At 60.8% G+C, this 21177-nt stretch overlaps 1 protein-coding gene across 13 annotated transcripts in view; it reads right to left on the bottom strand.

Moving 5' to 3' along the window:
* Positions 1 to 21177, bottom strand: part of EXD3 (exonuclease 3'-5' domain containing 3) — a 305064-nt gene that overhangs the window by 9556 nt on the left and 274331 nt on the right. The window lies entirely within an intron of this gene.

Below are 21177 nucleotides of genomic sequence, written 5' to 3' on the forward strand. Positions count from 1 at the left end.
TCTCCCCATCCCTGCTTGGACGGGAGCTGGGCGCTGGGATGTGCCGCCACACCTTTCGTCAGCTATTTGTTTTGAGGGGCTGTTTTCTGCTTGCGGAGCGTTTCCAGCACGCTGCACCCAAGGCAAGCGGGGAGAGAGGTACATAACTTCACCGACCAGAACAAGTTCCCTGCCTGGGGCTTTGCTCCCAAGCCTGTTGAAACCAGAAAGGTTTTTCCACTTCCTGACCGGGCACCGGCGCGGGCCCGCGGCGGCTCTGCCGGTTTGCGGCGTGTTAGCTGGAGCGGTGCTGGGTTCACGGTGAGGTGCAACGATGCCCCTTCTTCCCACACAGCTGCCTGAGGGACGCCAGGGGGGAGGATAATTTGTTTGAAAATGAGCTCGCCACCATGTCCCGGCTCTGCCCTGCAGCAGGAGGAGGTTATTTCCACCAGCAGCCTCCACAAAACCAGCACACGCTCCCCAGCCCCGGCATGATTTGGCCACGAAAGGATGCCCGGGCGTTGGGCCCTGAAACTGCGCTGCTCCAGCCCCGCGGAGCAGCAGCACAGACAGGCTGAGAGGGACACGGCGCGATCTTGAGAGCACCCAAATGACATGGAAGCCGCTGCACCACTTTTAAAATGCAATTTTGCAGCAATCCCCCGGATTTGACCGATGGAGCACTCGGTGGATAAGGAACTGGCTGGATGGTTGCACTCGAAGAGTTGCGGTCAACAGCTCAATGTCCAATTGGCGAGCAGTGACCAGTGACGTTCCTCAAGGGTCGGTACAGGGACCGGTACTATTTAACGCCTTTGTTGGTGACATGGACAGTGGGATCGAGGGCACCCTTCAGCAAGTTTGCCGACGACACCAAGCTGTGTGGTGTGGTCAATACGCTGGAGGGAAAGGATGCCATCCAGAGGGACCTGGGCAGGCCGGAGAGGTGGGTCTGTGTGAGCCTCATGAAGTTCAACCAGGCCAAGTGCAAGGTCCTGCACGTGGGTCAGGGCAATCCCAGGCACAAACACAGGTCAGGCGGATAATGGCGTGAGAGCAGCCCTGAGGAGAAGGATTTGGGGGTGCTGGTGGACGAGAAGCTCAACATGAGCCAGCAACGTGCGCTGGCAGCCCAGAAACCCCCCCCAGCCTGGGCTCATCCCCAGCAGCGTGGGCAGCAGGGTGAGGGGGGGATTCTGCCCCTCTGCTCCGCTCTGGGAGACCCCCCTGCAGTGCTGCCTCCAGCGCTGGGGCACCAACAGCAGAAGGACACGGAGCTGCTGGAGCGGGGCCAGAGGAGGCCCCGGAGATGCTGGGAGGGCTGGAGCCCCTCTGCTGTGGGGACAGGCTGAGAGAGCTGGGGGGGTCCAGCCTGGAGAAGAGAAGGCTCTGGGGAGACCTCAGAGCAGATTTCCAGGATCTGAAGGGGCCTAAAAGAAAGATGGTGAGGGCCTTTTTACAAGGACAAGTAGTGATAGGACAAGGGGTAATGGCTTCAAACTGGAAGAGGGGAGATTGAGATGACATCTGGGGAAGAAATTCTTGGCTGTGAGGGCGGTGAGCCCCTGGCCCAGGTTGCCCAGAGAAGCTGTGGCTGCCCCATCCCTGGAGGGGTTCAAGGCCAGGTTGGACGGGGCTTGGAGCAACCTGGGCTGGTGGGAGGTTGCTTAGCTGGGTGACACACCGAGCTGCCACCCAGGATGGGCACAGGGACAGCCACCTCGTCCCCATCCCTCCCTGCCAGGCACGGTTACGCACCCTGTGTGGGCATGGGCCCACCTCCCCTCCGTCACGAACACCAAACCCATCCTTATGCCCACCACTGGCAGTTTGGAGCATGCCATGGTGTCTGGGCAGCGGTGCCAGCGTGCCAGGCACGGGCTCCTGCTCCCACTCGGGAGCATGGAGCAACACCGGTCAAATTTCTCTGCTCCTCTAAAATTCATCATCATCGTGAACTAGCTGCAACCACCTCCCTGGGCCAGGTACGCCCCGGCAGCCCAGGGGTAGCCTGGCGTTTCTCACTTGCCCAGGGCTGCCAGACGCTTGCCGCAAGGCTCTGTGCCCCACGCCATCTCCCCAGCCTCCGGGCCTTCGCCAGCGCCAGCTTCCCAACAACACGGGGCAGGCGCAGGAGCCAGATAAGCCACTTAGCAGCAGTGCCAATTAGCCGTAATAAAAAATTGCAATTAATTTTTTTTAATGCCTTGCCAAAATGAGCCATCAGAAAAGACGGAGCGAATGGGGCAGCCCGCCGCCTCGACAGGCCGGGCTGAGTGGCTGCTGTGCAGGGGCCGACGGTGGCCTTGGGCTCAGTGCTGGGCTCGTGCCTGGGGACGCAGCTCCCCACAGCCTTCTGCACCTCAGTGTCACCGCCCGGGGGGTGGAGCAGTTTTTTGCATGGGTCTGGCTTTTGTTTGAAGGGTAGGGAAGTGGGGCGCCTCTCTGCTGGGGAAGGGATGGGTTTTTCCTCCTTGGGAAGGTCTGGTTTCCCCAGCTCCGCCGTGGCAGGACGACTTGTGGCCACCATGAAGCAGGGCGGATGCCAGGGCAAAAATCTTTGTGGCGGTGACACAGCAGGAGACGGGGGCACCCGGGGACACTGCCTGGGGGTGCAGCCGCTGTGAGCAGCTACGACCCGACAGCAAAGGGTTTGGCTTCTCCCCTGCAACATCTTGGGGTCCCCCCAGCCCCTGTGCCCAGCTCGGCGTGGGGGTGGCTGTTTCTGCCCCACGCCCCCAGCCCTGTCCTGGGGACGATGTGGGGAGCAGGCTGAGTTGGGGGTCTCCGTTCACGCTGTCCTGCCCATCCACGCGGCCGGCTGGGCCACGGGGGAGAAAAGGGGTGAGTTGTGATTGGGAGGAGGGGGCCGGGCGGCTGCAGCCCCCGCACACCCCGTAGCACCGCCCGGACCACCGGCACCCATGGTCCCGTCGCGCGGCGGGGTGCCCCAGTGCCCCGAGGGCTGCGGGTGGCAGGGCGGCAGCGGGCACACCTCGGAGGAGGAGCAGCGCTGCCTTTCTCACGCTGGGGCAGCCCTTGCCAGCACATGCTTAGTCACTGGTAAATCCCAGCCTAGATCTGCTCTGCCCTCTGTGAAATGGATCTTGGCTGCACCCCCGCTGAAGCAATCCCGGCGCTCGGGAGCCATGGCGGGCGCGCTTTCCCACGGCAGCCTGGCTTCCAGCACCCCGTGTGAATCAGCCCCTTCCCGGGCAGGCGCTGGGTGCCCCCGCATGGCACGCGTGCCGCCGGCTGGGCAAAGCCAGGGAGCACAGCCCCGCTCCGATGGCCCTGTCCTGCGGCGAGGACAGTGCCTGGGCAGAGATGTCACAGGGGACGGCTGTGACGTCTCCTCCTGCCTCCCCAGGCTCTGCTCGCCACGTCCACGTCAAGGATGAGGAGCAGGTGTGACTCATCTCTGTGGTCCCCGCTGTGGTCCCCCACTGTTGTCCCCTCTCCCTGCGCCCGTCTGGGTGTCCTGACTGAGGTGTCACACCCCGGTGCCAGGCACCATCACCCCCACAGCCATGTGCTCCTGCCCCGGGACCTTGTGCCAGCATCCACCGCTCCCAGAGGAACTCTCTGCTGCTCTGTGATGTCACCACTGAGAGCTGTGACACAGGGATTAGAAGGAGTGATGTCATTGGACCGGGACTGTGATGTCACATCTCACTGTGATCACAGAATCACAGAACAGTTCGGGTTGGAAGGGACCTTAAAGATCATCTAATTCCACTCCCCGCCCTGGGCAGGGACACCTCCCACCAGCCCACGTTGCTCCAAGCCCCGTCCAACCTGGCCTTGAACCCCTCCAGGGATGGGGCAGCCACAGCTTCTCTGGGCAACCTGGGCCAGGGGCTCACCGCCCTCACAGCAAAGAATTTCTTCCTGAGATCTCATCTAAATCTCCCCTCTTTCAGTTTGAGGCCGCTACCTCGTGTCCTATCATCACACTCCCTGATCCAGAGTCCCTCCCCATCCTTCCTGTAGGCCCCCTTCAGGTACTGGAAGGGGCTCTAAGGTCTCCCCGGAGCCTTCTCTTCTCCAGGCTGAACCCCCCCAGCTCTCTCAGCCTGTCCTCGCAGCAGAGGGGCTCCAGCCCTTTGATCATCTTCATGGCCCTCCCCTGGACTTGCCCCAACAGGTCCATGTCCTCCTTGTGCTGAGGGCTCCAGAGCTGGACACAGCACTCCAGGTGGGGTCTCACCAGAGCTCTGCTGCCCACGCTTCTTTTGATGCAGCCCAGGACGCGGTTGGCTTTCTGGGCTGCCAGCCGACATTGCCAGCTCATGTTGAGCTTCTCGTCCACCAGCACCCCCGAGTCCTTCTCCTCAGGGCTGCTCTCAAGCCGTTCTCCGTGAGGTCACAGCAGGAGAGCTGGCGTGGATCTCTGTGCTGCTGTGGTCCCCGAGCATGGCGAGGTGCTTGTCCCCAGCCTGAGCCACCCTGGCCACGTGGGCAGCTGCTGCCTGAGGCTCTCCCAGCCCGTGCAGCCGAGGAGGACAAGGCAGGTGAAACATCCTTTTGCAATACTGGCAGCCTGTCCAGTGGCTTGTTTTTGTTTAGGACGATCCCTGCCTCTCCCAGCCCTCCTGGGTGGGGATTTCACCAGCAGTGACGCACGAACCTCCCGGGACTCGAGGGACTGGATGCTTCAGCCTGGAGCTCCGGGGCCATCTCAGCATCCCATCCCCTTTCTGCGCCTCCACCTGGGAAGCCAGGAAGCTCAAAGAAAACTTGAGTCCAGCAGACAACAAAAGCCAAACCTTCTGGGACTCAAAAAGGGCCTGGGGGGCCAGTGTGAGCGTGCCCAAAGAGGGTGGTGTGAGCCCAGCTGGAGGTCCGTAGGCTGGTGCCCCACACAGGTGGCAGATGAGCGGTTCAGACAGCAGTGGAGTCGGTTTTGCTTCTTCCTGTGATACCCCTGAAAGCTGCATCTCCAAAGTGCTCCTTGGTGATGCTGAGCTCTGCCCAGAGGAGTCGCCCCCGAAACGGTCCCTGGGCTCACAGGGCTCCTTCCGTCTGCTCTGGTGACAAACGTCATGGACCAGTGTCACTGAGGGATTTCCTCGGCAAGGGTTTTACTGGTGAGACACAACCCTCTGCCTGGAGAGCTTCTGGCTTGGGAAATCCTCAGTGTATCAAAATGAGCTGTAAAGGACAACGGTGCCCAGCGTGAACTCTTTGGGGCAATTCAGGGCAGCTCATGTCAGGACAATTCCTTGGGCGTCTTCTGCTCGCCATATCACAGGACTATCCAACAGCCACCTGGAGTGATATCTCCTTTCCTACACACCGCCTACCCTCTTCCCTTTCTTTCTTTCCCTCTCTCGGAGATGGATATCACCTGGTGAAAGGGCCACTCCTCCGGATGGAGGTTGCAATTCTCATTTTGGTTGTGAAAGCACGGTCCTTGAGCATCCAAGAGTTTCTTTCAGGGACTTATCAAGACTAGAAACCTCCCCAGATCAGGCACGCAGGCTGCTCAGGCTCAGCTAGCTATTTCCCCGGCACAGGTTGTCCACGTGCAGGCTCCAAGCCCAGGAGTTACAGGCGGACAGGTATACCTCCAGCAGAGCGCCTGCCCATCACGCAGAGAGCACCCAGAACGGAGGGAGATGGTGGGAAGGACAGCGAAAGAAAACCAGGTAACAACCTCGCAAATTCCAAACACGAGCCGGGGAGCTCATCACGCTCATCTGCCCACGTGTATATTTTCACACGCTTTTACCGAGTCTTCAGCTCCTCCTTGCTGCACTCACAGCTTTGACCTTCAGACTCTCTCCTCTTCCTCCAGCAACGCCGTGGGCCGGATTCCTCTCTGCCCTGCAGCGCCTTCAAGGTCCTTGCACAAAAAGCAGAAACCTCAGCAATTCGACCCGGCAGAGCTTCCCACACCCTGGAGGTGCCAAGGCCAGTCGAGGCGGTGAGCGTGGCCCCCGGGACAGCCGCCCCTCCAAGGGGACTTTCAGAAAGCATCTGGCTGGGTTGTTTCCCTTCCCCTTTATGCCAAGAGCTTTTCTCACTGACATTCTTATCACCAGCACCTGGGAATCGTAAAGGTGCACGGTGCTGCTCCTGCCCTGTTATAAATGGTCTAATGTCTGTCCTTGGGTACCAGCAAACCCACCCCAGCAGCAGATGACAGGCGTGGATGCGTTAACCCGGTCCTTCTCGGGAGCAGTGGCTCCTGGCGCACACAACGGTCCTGAACGGCCACAGACTCCTGGGCAGCCCTGTCTGCCAAGGACACGGTGAGAGCCGCGCTGGGAGGTGGGCTGCGATGGTCCCACATGGGCATCCTCTGCCAGACCTGCCTGAGCAATGGCATTTTTATGGCCATCCAAGCTCAGCAACACGCTGCCAGTAGAAATACGGGGCTGCCGGTGGGTTCCTGGCATCGCACAGGGGCATTTTGGTTCACAAAGAGGGAAGGGCTCTGTTTATTGAATCATTAACATCACTTCCCTCATCGCCAGCCAGGTACTCTGAGAGGTCTCTTAGGCAAGTGCTGACCTAGCCCAACCCTGCTAAGCTGGTAAGATGACATGGGATCCCATGCCAGCCTGGTACAGCGTTCCCACTGCTTTCTCTGCTCCCGCTTTGCTATTAGTCATCCGTTTCTGGAAGGTTTCTCATGCATAATAAAGTGTTTCAACACTTGCCTAAGCCAGCTCGTCTCATCAGGAGTGACCCGCTGCATTTCCCAACGCTTTCCCTAGGCAGTCCTTCCGACTGCCACGAAATACGGAGTAAAACATGAAGTTTTCTATCCCCCTCGGAGGCAAAAGGTGTGGGAAATCGAACAGATAAGAACGCCTTTAATTAGTATCATTTGCATAAGCTCTGGGAAAAGCTCACCTGACAGCTAGAAGGGCCTCGCTTGTCTGGGAGCACGAACCACGGGCGCTGAAACGGGCAAATTAGCGGAGCTCTTCTGTTGACAAGATTGGGGAGATAGCAAAAATGGGGGGTCAGCCCCAGGGCACAAAAGTGGCCAGAGGTGACGGAGCCCTGGAGGCTCCGTGGGGGGCACCCCAGATCCCGCTGCCTCCTTTCGGGGCCCCCCCAGCTCCCGCTGGATCCCTTTCGGGGTAACCCCCCCTCTCCATTTTCACCTGCCAGTTTGCAGCTGCTCGAAAGTGAGAGAAAAGGCTGCGATTTTGGGGATGGAGGGGTCCGTCAGCTCCCCTGGAGAAGGGCAGGGACGGGGGGAGAGGAGGAGAAGAAGCACAAGCACATCCCCAGATAACACGCGGAGGTGTCGGAGAGGGCTCAGCATCCGGCAGGGACGGGAGCAGGGTTTGTGATCTCTGCTCCTCAGTGCACACGCGCTCCCTCGCGCGCTGCAGGCCCCTGACCACAAACCCCATCCCGCTGCCGTCACGCTGCCTTGGGTAGTCGGCGCCTAATCGTCAGCGACACCGAAAGCCCTTTTCGGTACCTCAAGGCCTTTGCAGTGATGAGAATCTCACCCGACATTACACCTAAACCCACATGCAAAGATGATTTTCCCAGGGGAAAAAAAAAAATGATGCTCAACCCCCCCCCCTCCTGCTGCACACATCCCCCCCCTCGGGTCCCTCTGTCTCCTCCAGCTGCCTTTCAGACGTCTCGCGTCTCACTTGCTCATTTTTCTTCCCAGCTGGGCTGTGAGCTGCCGAGATGGGGTCTGAGCCCCTCCAAAAAGCTGGAGCTGCCACAGCACCCTTGACCCAACCTTCACCGTAGCCGCAAGCCCTGTTTATCCAGCACCCAGCACAGCGGGGTGCTGCTCCGGGACGGGCTCCCAGCGCTTACAACAAGTTTACTAACAAAGCCAAGCCAGTAATAACTGCCTTATGATGAGGTTACGCAGCATCCCCAAAGCCTTCGTTTTAGGGTGAGCTCTGTGCCAGGAGCCGCCGGGGCCCGGTGGGTAAACCATCCCTATCCACCCTCCTCCCTGCCCGACCGCCGCTGCCTCCACTCCTCCAGCCCTACGCCAGCGCTCTGCCTTCCTACCTGCATAAATGTGCTTTACGTCCACCTCAGGGTCAGGGTTAAGCCCTCCTGGGTGTGCAAACACACACCGGGCGGCTCCAGGGCACACACCTCCCGCACCAGTCTGCTCCTGAGCCATCCCAAGGGAGCCTGCGCCACGGCAGGGGAAGGGTTAACTCGCCCAGATCCCTGCAATGCAGCTCATTGCTGCTCCTCTTCCTCAAGCCACTGGGTTCTATCCGTCCGGAGGTGAGAGCACAGCCCTTGGCTGGAGGATGCTGGAGGTTGGTGAACGTGAGGGCTGGAAAACCCAACCTGACCTGAGCTCTGAACTCCCCCCAGCGCTGGAAACAGAGCGAGGGTCCACCTCCCTCCAGCCCATACTTGAAAGGGTCTCACCCGAAAACGATAATGCAGGTGGAAATCTGGCTACCAAGCATCCTCCAGACCTTCAGGAGCATCTCATTTTGGCACCAGAAGCGGAAAAGGTCACCGAGATACATTTTCTGACCGTGAGAGTCTGAGCCCTGGAAACTGCGAAAGACCAAACCTTTTCTTTCTATAGACAAGTCCAAGGCTCAGATCATTAACAGTCAGGCACGGCACTGCTCTTCGTTACCCAAACGCACGCTGGCCCTGCTGGAAGCCGAGTTTCCTGCCTGACCCAGGTCCCACGAAACCCCAGTGCAGCAGGCAAAGCCTCGGCTCCGTTGCTGCACCCTCCTCCCGGTCGGACACGCAGGCGTCCCGGGGGCTCCGTGCTCTGCTCCCCATGCTAGGCAAGCTTTAGGAAATGGTCTTTGTTATGTATTAAGACAACAGCTACCCTTATTCCTGCTCCTCCTGGCTTCCCCTGGCAGCTGTCCCTCCTCTGGTTGAGGTCCTGGGACCATCTGTATAACGTATGGCGGAGTTTCTCCCCTTGTGCTGTACTGAGCCCCTGAAGCCGTGTCTGGCTGGAAGCTGTGTCCCCCAAGCTCTCCGCTTTTCCCCAGAGCAGTTTTCAGCCCCGTACAAACAGCCGAGGCCCCCCTGGGCCAGGTGGCTGCCTGGCTCTGCTCCTTCATGGCCATCTGGTCCACGAGCATCCTCACCCACATCCCCGCTGCCGCCTCCTCCGCCCTCCCCGGGCACTCCTGGGGGTGACACGGGCTGGTGCCCCCGGGACGGTGCAGCGGCAGAGCTGGGTGGCGACAGCGGCAGCCGAGGAAGTTGGGCTCATGTTTCAGTTTCTAATTTTATCTGGGAACCCAAGTCTGCCCACGGTGCAATGCGGAGGCCCCCCGGGGATGCGCTGCCTTCCCCAGCCGGAGCCAGATACCATCTGCGCGCTACCTGCCCTCCCCTGTCGTCATGCCAGGCCTCCTGGTAGAGGGCAGCAACTTCTGAGGCAGCTGGACATCCCGCCTGCACCTCTGCCCGGTCCAGGGTGTGGTGTGGTGTGAGCGAAGGAGCCGGGGAGCAGAGCCACCTCCTCCAGGCACAGCTCCCTGCAGGCCAGGCCCCCCCCCTCCTCCAGCTGCGCTGAGGCCGGGAGCACTTCATCACAGCTCACCCTCCGGAGACACACAGCAGCCCTCTCGCACGCTCACCCATGCCACCGCCCTGGGCAGCGGCCAGATGCAGGTGTCCCTTCTCAAGCCTGGCCTTAAATCCACGCCACAAGGGTAGGATTCACCCCCCCAGCCCCCCGCCCAGAAGCAGCGGTTGGAGCTCAGCAGGATGAGCTTGGTCTCTGGAGCCGGGCTGGGGGCGACGAGGTGCCACCCCTGCTCAGCGCTCCGCGGCAACCCCCGCAATCCCAGCCGGCGTGGTGCTCCCCGAGACGTGCCTAAGGCTGGAGGGCTGCACCAGACCCATCGCTTTTTATTGACTAAAGCATTAAAAAAAAAAAAAAAAAGGTTTAGTGGACATAGTTGCAGAAAAATGTAAACTTGAGCAGCTCCAGCCCGAGAAGCTTGTCTAGCCGGCAGGTTGTCCCGGGCAGAGACTGCCTTCGCCAAGCCAAGAGCAGGCTCCCCAGCACAGGAACAGGATTTTGGAGCCTGGCCCCTCGTCCTGGGCAACCACAGCGAGCGCGGGGGCAAAGGCGGGAGGAGGTGAGACACCCCCACCCCCCACCCCCCCATCCCCATCCTGCCAGGCAGCGCCTGCTGCTTTAATTGGGGCGCGAATAGAAGCTGCAGCAGAAAACGGGAATATAAAAAAAAAAAAAAAAAAAAAAAAAAAAAAGCGTGAGAAAGGAAATCTGAGCAAGGCCTGGAGCAATCTAACCAATCCAGCGGAAACAATAGCCCAGGAAGAAAAACCAGTTCCTACACATAAGGTAGAATAGGCTGGGAACGGCTGGAGGAGGGGAGGGAGGCTCACCCCGAGCGCTCCCAGCCTGCAGAACAAGCCGGGCATTATGAGCTGCGGCTGCCGGGGCACCGTGCCCCCTTTCCCAGGGGCTCCGGGCAGCGGGGGGACGCCTGCCCAGCCCCCTGCCCTCACTGCTGCCCACGCTGCTGCCCATGCTGCGGCCCACGCTGCTGCCCACACTGCTGCCTGCACTGCTGCCCACGCTGCGGCCTCACTGCTGCCCACACTGCTGCCTGCAACTGCTGCCCACGCTGCTGCCCACACTGCTGCCCACGCTGCTGCCCTCACTGCTGCCCACACTGCTGCCCACACTGCTGCCCATGCTGCAGCCCACGCTGCTGCCCACGCTGCTGCCCTCACTGCTGCCCACACTGCTGCCCACGCTGCTGCCCACACTGCTGCCCTCACTGCTGCCCACACTGCTGCCCACACTGCTGCCCTCACTGCTGCCCACACTGCTGCCGTTGCTGCTGCCCACGCTGCTGCCCTCACTGCTGCCATTGCTGCTGCCCGCACTGCTGCCCTCACTGCTGCCTGCACTGCTGCCCACACTGCTGCCCACACTGCTGCCGTTGCTGCTGCCCGCACTGCTGCCCTCACTGCTGCCTGCACTGCTGCCCACACTGCTGCCCACGCTGCTGCCCCCACTGCTGCCCACACTGCTGCCCATGCTGCTGCCCTCACTGCTGCCCACGCTGCTGCCCGCACTGCTGCCCACACTGCTGCCCACGCTGCTGCCCCCACTGCTGCCCACACTGCTGCCCATGCTGCTGCCCTCACTGCAGCCCACGCTGCTGCCCACACTGCTGCCCACGCTGCTGCCCCCACTGCTGCCCACACTGCTGCCCACACTGCTGCCCGCACTGCTGCCCACGCTGCTGCCCTCACTGCTGCCCGTGCTTCTGCCCACACTGCTGCCCTCACGGGCACCACTGAGCAGAGCCTGGCCCCGTCCTCCTGACACCCCCCCTTTAGCTCTTGCTGAGCAGTGATGAGATCCCCTCAGCCTGCTCTTCTCCAGCTGAACAGCCCCAGGCTCTCAGCCTTTCCTCAGCAGAGAGATGCTCCAGGCCCCTGACTGTCTTTGTAGCCTCCACTGGACTCTCTCCAGCCGTTCCCTGTCCTTCTTGACCCGGGGAGCCCAGAACTGGACCCAGTGCTCCAGGTGCGGCCTCCCCAGGGCAGAGCAGAGGGGGAGGATGACCTCCCTCCACCTGCTGGCCACACTCTTTTTAAATGCACCCCAGGACACCACTGGCATTGTTGGCCACAAGGGCCCATTGCTGGCTCATGGGCATCCCGTTGTCCACCAGGACTCCCAGGTCTCTTTCCACAGAGCTGCTCTCCAGCAGGTCACCCCCAACCTGTCCTGGTGCGGGGGGTTATTCCTCCCCAGGTGCAGCACCCTGCACTTACCATAGAATCATAGACTCATAGAATGTGCTGGGTGGGAAGGGACCTCTAAAGGGCATCCAGTCCAACCCCCCTGCAGTCAGCAGGGACATCTTCAACTCGATCAGGTTGCTCAGAGCCTCATCCAGCCCGGCCTTGAATGTCTCCAGGGATGGGGCCTCCACCCCCTCTCTGGGCAACCTGGGCCAGTGTCTTACCACCCTCAGTGTAAAGAACTTCTTCCTCATGGCTAATCTAACCCTGCCCTGCTCCAGTTTAAACCATTGCCCCTCGTCCTGTCGCTACCTGCCCTTGCAAACAGCCCCTCCCCAGCTTTCCTGGAGCCCCTTTAGGGACTGGAAGGGGCTCCAAGGTCTCCCCGGAGCCTTCTCTTCTCCAGGCTGAACCCCCCCAGCTCTCTCAGCCTGTCCCCACAGCAGAGGGGCTCCAGCCCTCCCAGCATCTTCGTGGCCTCCTCTGGCCCCGCTCCAACAGGTCCATGTCCTTCTTGTGCTGAGGGCTCCAGAGCTGGACTCCAGGTGGGGTCTCCCCCGAGCGGAGCAGAGGGGCAGAATCCCCTCTCTGGATCTGCTGGCCACGCTGCTTTTGATGCAGCCCAGGAAGCGATTTGCCCTCTGGGCTGCGAGTGCACATTGTTGGCTCCTGTCCAGCTTTTCACCCACCAGTGCCCCCAAGCCCTTTTCCGCAGGGCTGCTCTCTGTCCCGCCATCCCCCAGCCTGTATCGATAGCGGGGATTGTCCCGACCCAAGGGTAGGACCTTGCACTTGGCCTTGCTGAACTTCATAAGGTTTGTTCAGGCCCACCTCTCCAGCTCGTCCAGGTCCCTCTGGATGACATCCCGTCCCTCTGGCACATCAGCTGCACCACTCAGCTTGGTGTCATCGGCAAACTTGCTGGGGGTGCACTTGATCCCACTGTCTCTGTCACTGATGAAGATATTGAACAGCACCGGTCCCAGTACGGATCCCTGAGGGACACCACTTGTCACCCCTCTCCATCTGGACATCGAGCCATTGACCACCACCCTCTGGGTGCGACCATCCAGCCAGTTCCTTATTCACTGAACAGTCCACCCATCAAATCCGTACCTCTCCAACTTAGAGAGAAGGATGTTGTGGGGGACCATCTCAAAGGGCTTGCAGAAGTCCAGATAGATGATAACTGTAGCTCTTCCCTTGCCCACTGATGCAGTCACTCCACTGTAGAAAGCTACCAGGTTGGTCAGACAGGACTTGCCCCTGGTGAATTTTGGGGACTTGCCCTTGTTGAATTTCATAAGGTTTCCCTCCCCCCAGCTGTCTCTGCACGGCCTTCTGGTGTGTCAGCCACCCCTCCCAGCTTTGTGTCATCAGCAAACTTGCTGAGGGTGCTCTCTGTCCCCTCATCCAGGTCATCGATGAATGTATTGAAGAGGACTGGGCCCAGTACTGACCCCTGGGGAACACCGCTAGTTACAGGCCTCCAAATGGACTCTGTGCCGCTGGATCACAACTCTCCGAGCTCTGCCATTCAGCCAGTTCTCAGGCCACCTCACTGCCCACTCATCTAAACACACTTCCTAAGCTCTCCCATGAGGATGTTACAGGAGACAGTGTCAAAACCGTTGCTGAAATCGAGGTGGACTTCGTCCATCCATTGGAGCAGCATAGGACGAGTGCGCAGGGCAGGCGGAGGTTTTTGGGGGGGTGTCTCGCCAGCACCGATGTGTGGAGCAGTAAAAGCTGCCCCTGGGTCCCACGTGTGACGATCTCGGCGCTTAGCGAGGTCTCACAACTGGTTCAAGCTCTTGGTGCTGCCGGACGGGAGCCTGGAAAAATCAGCTGTGGCACAATCGCCTCGGACATGGGTAAGATGAGCCCCAGACCCCCGACATCCAAAGCCGCCCTTTAGTTTAATAAAGAAAAGCTCCTAAGACAGAGATACCACATTCGCAACACCTCAGACAGCTCGCCAGCAGCCTGACGAGGGACACACTTTGCGTCTTGGTCTGTGTGTTGCCATCCACCAAGTCCGGGAGAAACCCAATGAAGCACGGTGCTCGCATCACCCACCGCCATGCACCGCTGTGCAACCCATGCCGTGGCGGCCGAGCTGGGGGTCCCTCCCCGAGATGGCCCCTTCCCAGCAGGGCAGGACCATGGATGGCGGGACCCTCATGCCCAGCTGACCTGCTGAGATCAGCTCCTCCTCCTCACTCTGAGATGAAGACGCGGAAGGGGCCGCGGCATCCTCGGCAGCGTGGGAAGGGAGCTCCTGGAGAACCTGGGAGGCTCCAGGTGTTTGCTGGCTCCTGCCTGTGCCTCGGAGGGTCCCCTGTAGAGCGGCTGCTCCTCTCACCTGGGCAGCACCAACCCCCTCACGGAGCCTTGGCCTTCTACTGTCACTGCCTCCCACCTGGTCACCCCACTCCCACCATGTCCAACCTGGTCACCCCACTCCCACCATCTCCACACCAGTCAATTCCAATCTGGTCACCCCATTCCCACCACTTCCAGCTTGGTCATCCCACACTGACCATCCCCACTCCCACCATCTCCACACCAGTCAATTCCAATCTGGTCACCCCATTCCCACCACTTCCAGCTTGGTCATCCCACACTGACCATCCCCACACCCATGAGCCCCACTCCCATCACTTCCAGCCTGGTCGCCCCATTCCCACCACTTCCAGCTTGGTCATCCCACACTGACCATCCCCACACCCATCAGCCCCACTTCCATCACCTCCAGTATGGTCACCCCACTCCCATCACATCCACTGTGGTCACCCACCCCACTTCCATCACCCCCGCACTGATCAGCTCCTCTCCAGCCACTTCCACATGTATTCAACACCAAGCTCTTCCCTCACCTGTTATTTCCCTCGTGCTCTGCCGTTCCGCCTCGGGAGGCGTTTCTAGCTCGCTCCTCTCCAGTTCACTCACTCGTCACCCATGTTTGCTCCGGGCTCTCTTGCCCTGCCAACGCCCACCCTGCAGCCCAGCGCCAAGACTATTTCCCTGCCCGACCCTTCTGAGAGCTCGTCACCAGCCACCCCACGGGGAACTCGCTTCTCCCTTCAGCTCCCTTCTGAGTCACTCCCAGCCACCTTCTCCTCTTGGATTTAGCAAAACCCACCCAGTCCTTTCGATTCATTCTCTTTCCCCCCCCCCCCCAACCAAAGTTTTTGCAACATTTTTTTCTACTTCTGGGGAGCAGCTGAGCAGGCAGCAGCCTTCCAGTGGCCCTACAACAGCAAACCCGGACCTGTGCCCTGTGCTTCCACTCAGCCCATAAACAAACCCATTTCTGTCACACCCGGTGGCGTTGATAAGAAAAGGAGCAAAGCTCTGGCAGCATCTCAGCAGCCAGGGCTCCCTGATCCTGCACACAGGACAGTCCAAACTCCAACTCCAGCCTGGAGCCACAGCCCCGTGGGGGCTCAGGCAGCAGCAAACGCGCCCGCACACGGATGGCAAATGGGGATCTGACATTTTGCGGAACAGGAGGGGATGGAGCGGTGCTGGGGACAGTGGGGAAATAACCTCCCGCAGGGCTCTGGCTGACGGCAGAGGTTTCCGTCCTGCCTCTCGGCCCTGCGTGGCATTTGACAGGATGGGTTTGGCACAAGCCTGTGCACCAAGGACCACCCCGAGCCCAGCGCGCCGGCGATGCTGCTCCTGGTGGGCCGCTCCTGCAGCAGGTCCCTGCAGCCACCCGCCGTCCTGGTCAGGCTGCTCTGCTGGCGCTGGAAGGGGGCGTGTGGCTCCTTCACCGCTCAGGCCACGGGCTGAGGGACAGACGGTGTCCCCAGAACACGGGCTACTCATTTATCCTGGCCTCTTTGGGCAACCTACAGCAGCAGCCCAAGAGCCCAGTGAGAGGCTGGCACTGTTCCTCACCTTGGGGTGGTCCCCGTTAGCGTGGGACTGCTCCAAAGGCTGTCCCCCCCCTGGGCACCAAGGGGCTAGGGAAGGAGTCAGACATGAAGGCCAGATCCTGCACACCCCGACAGGGTACCAAAGGGCTGCACAACCCTTGCTTGGGTAAGGAGGGCTCTGGGAATGAGCTGTGGCCTGGGACGTGCTGCAGGGCTGGCAGGGAGTGTGCAGCCCTCGCACCGCCTGCCAGCCCCGGTGGGGATGACCCCGAGCACCCGCCCACTGAGTGTCACCCCTGAACCCAGACTGTCCCCTCCTGGGCACGTTGGCTGTCACCAGACGGGCAGGGGGATGGCGGTACGCGAGGCAGCACGTGACACAACATGGCTGGACTCAGCAGGTCCGCTGCCCAACACCTCGGGGGGTCAGGAGGGCTCCCGTGGGGCAGGCAGCAGTCCCGGGGGGGTGGGCAGTGGGCATAGGGTCGCAGGCAGCGCGCAGGCAGCAGGCGGGCAGAGAAGGAGGAGCGCTCGGAGGGTGCGGGCAGCCCCTGCCTGCAGGTCCCACGGTGCGGTGGGTTGGTTTCCTCGGCATCTTGCTGCAGGTGTGTCGGGAGCCTGCAGCCCCCACGGCGCGCCACGTCCCGGCCCTGCGGACGTGGCTTCTCACTCACACGCAGCTGCCGTGCTGGCAGCAGCCACCCTCCCCAGGGAGCTCCATGGTGCCCCTACGGTGGCTCCATCTTTGGGCTCCGAGCTGGGATGCCTCCGGGCTGGATGCTGCCCCTTCCCTTGGGGCTGGGCACTTTCCATGCGCCCTGGGCTTATCCAGCCACCTCAGCGCCTGCCGGCAGCTGCCAGCGGGACCCTGCCTGCATGCCCAGGGTCCTGCTCGGTGGCTCTGGAAAATGAAACCGTGACCCATCTCGGGCAGAGCCTGCCACGACCCAGGGCCGGGGTGCTGCTCCGAGAGGGCGCTTCGGGAGCAGAGCAGAGCGAGGGACCCCTATTTCCCCTCTGTTTCGCTTGGCCACCATGCCCAGGTGGGACAGGAGGGACACCGCGCACCCCACCCCGGTGGGCAGCCAGTGGTGGCAGGGATGCCCCTCGCGGGCTCCGTGGTGGCCGGGGGTGTGGAGGCAGAGCAGATATTTGCCATTTCGATGCAGTTGTTGCCATTACTCTTACAATGAAGTTGGAACACGCTCTCCATCACATGTAAATCTCTCAGGGCCCAGGTGGATCCACCTCTCCCAAGGTCACCTTATTTCCTGGGTGTCATTGCCACTGTGCTGTCCCCTGGGTCTCTGTGGGGGCAGCAGTTGCTCGGATGTTCCAGATGTGGAGGGCCACCATGTCACCAGAGGCCTCAGTTCAGGAGCAGACCTACCCGTGAGCCCTCCTAATATTGCTCCTCTGCTGATGGAGACACCCAGCCTCCCCAGGCTTTGCTCTCCTCGAAGCTCAAGATCTCACTTGACTTCTCTCTACCGTGAGACGAAACTTGTCCTTGTCCTCACGGAGAGCATAAAAGTCCCATTCTCTCACCTGCATTAGCTCAAACACAGGCCAAGGATGTTAGGGAGACAGTTCTCGGTGCAGACCCTGCTCATCTCACAGGGCCGTTGGGACCAGGGAAGCTTCCTGACAAATGGTGCAGCAGTGGAGGGGACCACGGTGCCGGTGGTCATATGGCTCGGCCAGGATGTCCCCGTGGAAATGGCATGTCCTGCCAGTGAATTAGGCGACAGTCAGCCCCTCTGCACAATCCGCCCAGGCAGTCTGGGATGGTCCCTGCTGCAGATCCTGTCCCCTGTCACCATGCCTGGCGGAGGAGCGGGAGGTCCCCACCGCTCCTCCATGGCATCACCTACCAGCCTCTGAGCAAAGGCGTCAGCCTCTGCCCGCGCTGCCGGCACGCCTGGAGCAGGAGGGAGGAAAATGCAGGTGATAGGGAACAATTTTAAGTCCTGGAACCATGTTCCCAACCCATCCTGCCAGTGTCCTTCTCTCTAGACAGCCCCTGGCAGTGCTGGGACCGCGGCTGGCCACCTCTGGGACTGAAACTGGACGGGTATGGCTGTAGGACACACTGAATGAAGGTGTACGGCCACAAGGGCCCCAAAACGACTGAGGAACCTTTGGTAGAACAATGGTGGATAAAACAGGGGTATCAGTGAGGCCCAGGCTGGTGCCAAGCACCTTTGGAAGGCTCTGACCATCCAACGCACTGGTTGGCCATGGTGGTACAGCTCTCCCACGGGGGAGCAGATGTGAAGCTGCACAGCTGGGCTCTGCCAGCATTTCCAGCGCAGAGGAGCAGACAGGGAGCACCATCTCCTTTGAGAACAACCACATGAGTTTCACCTTGAGGGAAAGCACCAGCTCTTGCAGGACTTTTCCAAAAGGATCTCCAAAAAACAGCCCCAGAAAGAAGCCATGCAAGCTGCTAACTGGGACCTCCAAGGGGGAAGCCCCCGGGAGCTGTCTGGGGGATGCGCCGCTGCTGCTGGAGCAAGGAGAAACCCCAAGAGACCTCATGCACCGATCCCCCGTGTTCCCAGCCCGACACCTCCCAGACGTGCTAACGTGACCCCAGCGTGTCGGTGACATGTGATGTCACTGCGGTGAGACAGACGCGTTCCTGGGAGAGCACCAACACCTCCACCTCTTCCCACTGCAGCGGGGGGCCTGGGAAGCTACCTAGAGCATTGCACACTTGTGTCATGCAAAAACAAGGTAAAAAGGGGGAATAATATACACATAAACATGTGGCATTTTCTTAGGCTTTTGCTGGACCCAAGGGATTTGCTCTCTACTGTTTCAGTGGCCAACTGGAGGAGCGCAAGCTGGGACAGATGGCAAGAAGAGTGATCCGACCCCACCAAGCCTGGTTTTGCTCTTTCCCTGATGAAGGGGACGCCGGCAAGCAAGCGGTGGCAAAACTTTAATTTCACCCCGCAGAAAAAAAATACCTGCGAGCGGAAAATGCTGCTGGGCTCTTTGTGGAGGCGAAGTCGGGGAAGGAAGGTGTGTGCTCCATTCCTCGCATTCCTCCCCAGCTCCCGGTGGCCGCGCTCCCCAGGTCCAGCCGGGTGCCCAGGGGGTGATGGAGAGGGCGGAGGATCCTGTCGCGCAGCCTCGCTGCCCCACCAGCTGGGCAGGGTGCAGCATCTTCCCTTCTCAGCGCCAGGGGGAGAGCGATGGGACCCCGTGGGGTCCAAGAAATGAAACCTTTGATCTATGTGGGCAGCATCTTCAGAAACATTCGGGTGGGGGGGTCCCGCACAGGCGACCGCTGTGTCCCCGGGTGCCATCCCGTCGCACCCCAGCGTCCTGCCATGTGCACGGCCGTCACGTTGCACCCCTACGGCCACATGCCGGAGCCTGCTTCAGAGCAGGGCACCGTGGGCTCATCCAACTATCCAAGCGTAGCCAGTGGGATGCCCTCTCCTCCGGACACCCCGCATTGTCCCCTCTCCTGCAACACCAAACAGCAGAGGCAAAACCATTGCGCTGCTGTCGTCCCCGCGCCGCCCCGGCTCCCTCCCGGGCACATGCGCGAGGGCACCGCGCCAACAGCTAATGGGAAAGTTCAGGGTCGGGGCGAGCCGCGGGGAGAGGCACATAAAGGGCTCATTGTGCGGCAGGTCTCCCTCGGCTCTGCTCATACAGGGCGAGCAGTTCAACAACAAAACGCAGCCCAGAAATATGACAAGACACCTTTTTCCCAGGCTGCTGTTAAACTCTAATTAAACATTTCAGCACACTCGAGCGAGGGAATGTCTGCTTCTCAGGCCCAGGCGATCTCAGCTGGAAAACATCTCCTCCGGTGCAAACAGGCTTGCGCAGGTTGACCCAGAAAGACGCCCCTTGGGCCCAGGGATGATGCGAACCCCCATACCGGGGTGGGCAACCTGCTCCCATCCACCCACCTTTGGGCCAGCACGGGGACTACTTGCTGCACCCCTCTCCGGAGGACGGGGCCGGGCTGGGGCAGCCCAAGAAGGGGGCCGTGCAGCCGGGCACACCGTGGGCAATGTCACCGCCGGCAGCCGCTGGCACTTCTCCCCGTCCCCGGCGTGGGAACTGGGAGTCCCTGCACCGAGGGAGCACGGCCCAGAGAAGCAAGAGGCAGCGTTTGCGCCCGTGGCAGCCCCGTGCAAAGACGAGGCAGGCAATAGCTGCTCCACGATAGCCCCAAATCTGGCCTTTACGACGCAGAACTTGCCCACCGATGAAAAAGGACCGTGACTCTGCCTTGCCCACGCGGCTGTGCAGCACCTCAGGCAAGGTCAGTGCCTCTTCAGCCCATTGCCCCAGAAATATTTAATGTGATGCCTCACAGCAGCCGCATAGCACAGCCCAGATGCTCGGTCTTCAGACCCGGTAGGTTTTTGGATCTCAGAGCCCCTGTTTCAGTCAAGCAAATTCTTCTCGTGGCCAGTCCCTGGGGCCACTGGTTCCCCTCCCCAGGCCTGGACCACAGTTCGGCTCCCCCGCTTCAGGGTTTCGATATTTAAAAACAACCCAATGGACAGGCAAAACGTTGGATTCCCATTCTTTGGGTGCTTTGCGATGCTGACCCGCAGGCGCTCACCATCATCACACCTCGCTGTGACATTTTGGTTGGTCTTAAGTAACTGCTTTCCCAAGCTCCCCCATCCCACCCCCTGCAGCCTCCTCCATGTCTGGGCAGGAAAACTGGGCTTAAGCCGCTTTTCTGACCCCCCCAGGGAAGCAGAGGTGCTCCCAGCTTTCGTTTGACCCAGAAATCTCCAACGCTCAGCAGGATGGAGGAGATGACCAGCCTTGGGACAAAGAGCTCCCTGCGGAAAGCTCCAACCTGAAGCCCGTCACCTTCCAAAATCCCACCCTTTGCTTTCCTCTGGGTTTTCCGGGGAGCAGAGGACAGCCTGGCCCCGCGAGCAGCCAGCCCCGATCCCCCGAGAGGGGTCTGCTGCTGGCCCAGCGTGCCTGCGGGGCCGTGCACCGCCGGGGCGGGCAGGGAGGCACTGTCCCCAGCCTCGTGTCACCGCAAACCGAGAGGCGGGAACCAGAGCACACACTCTCCAAGCGGTGCCGGGCTGGAAAACCCAGCGAGGCCGGAGCTGGCATCCCGCTATTTCAAAGAACGAAGGAGAAAGAAAAGAGCACGAAAGAGCTGAGCAGTGAAGCCAGGCGCTGCTGGGAGCGAAGTGGGGCACAGGGGCTCAGCCACTCAAAGTGAGCAGAGAGGGGCACGGCAGCTTGAAGAACCCCCCCGGCATGCATCTCCCGGAAGCCCAGGACGGGTACGGTGACGGGGAACCGGCAAAGCCCGGCGCGTGCTGCAAGAGCCAGCCCTCCCCGTGTTATTAAACACCGGCTTTGGCCATCAGTTGCAGTAATTCCTCAGCACCTCGTTTCTAGTGGGCACATCCCGTACCACCCCCCACAAAAAACCCCTCACTTGCTGCGATGCTCCGATGTCCGACCCAGCCACGTGGGGAGGGGACACGGCGGTGCCGAGCTGCCAGCACCGCTGCAGCGCAGCTGCCGCTTCGCAGCGTCCCTCGTCCCCCCCCTGAGCACG

Source organism: Larus michahellis, chromosome 15, assembly GCF_964199755.1.
Source record: "Larus michahellis chromosome 15, bLarMic1.1, whole genome shotgun sequence".
In the NCBI taxonomy this organism is placed as follows: domain Eukaryota; kingdom Metazoa; phylum Chordata; class Aves; order Charadriiformes; family Laridae; genus Larus; species Larus michahellis.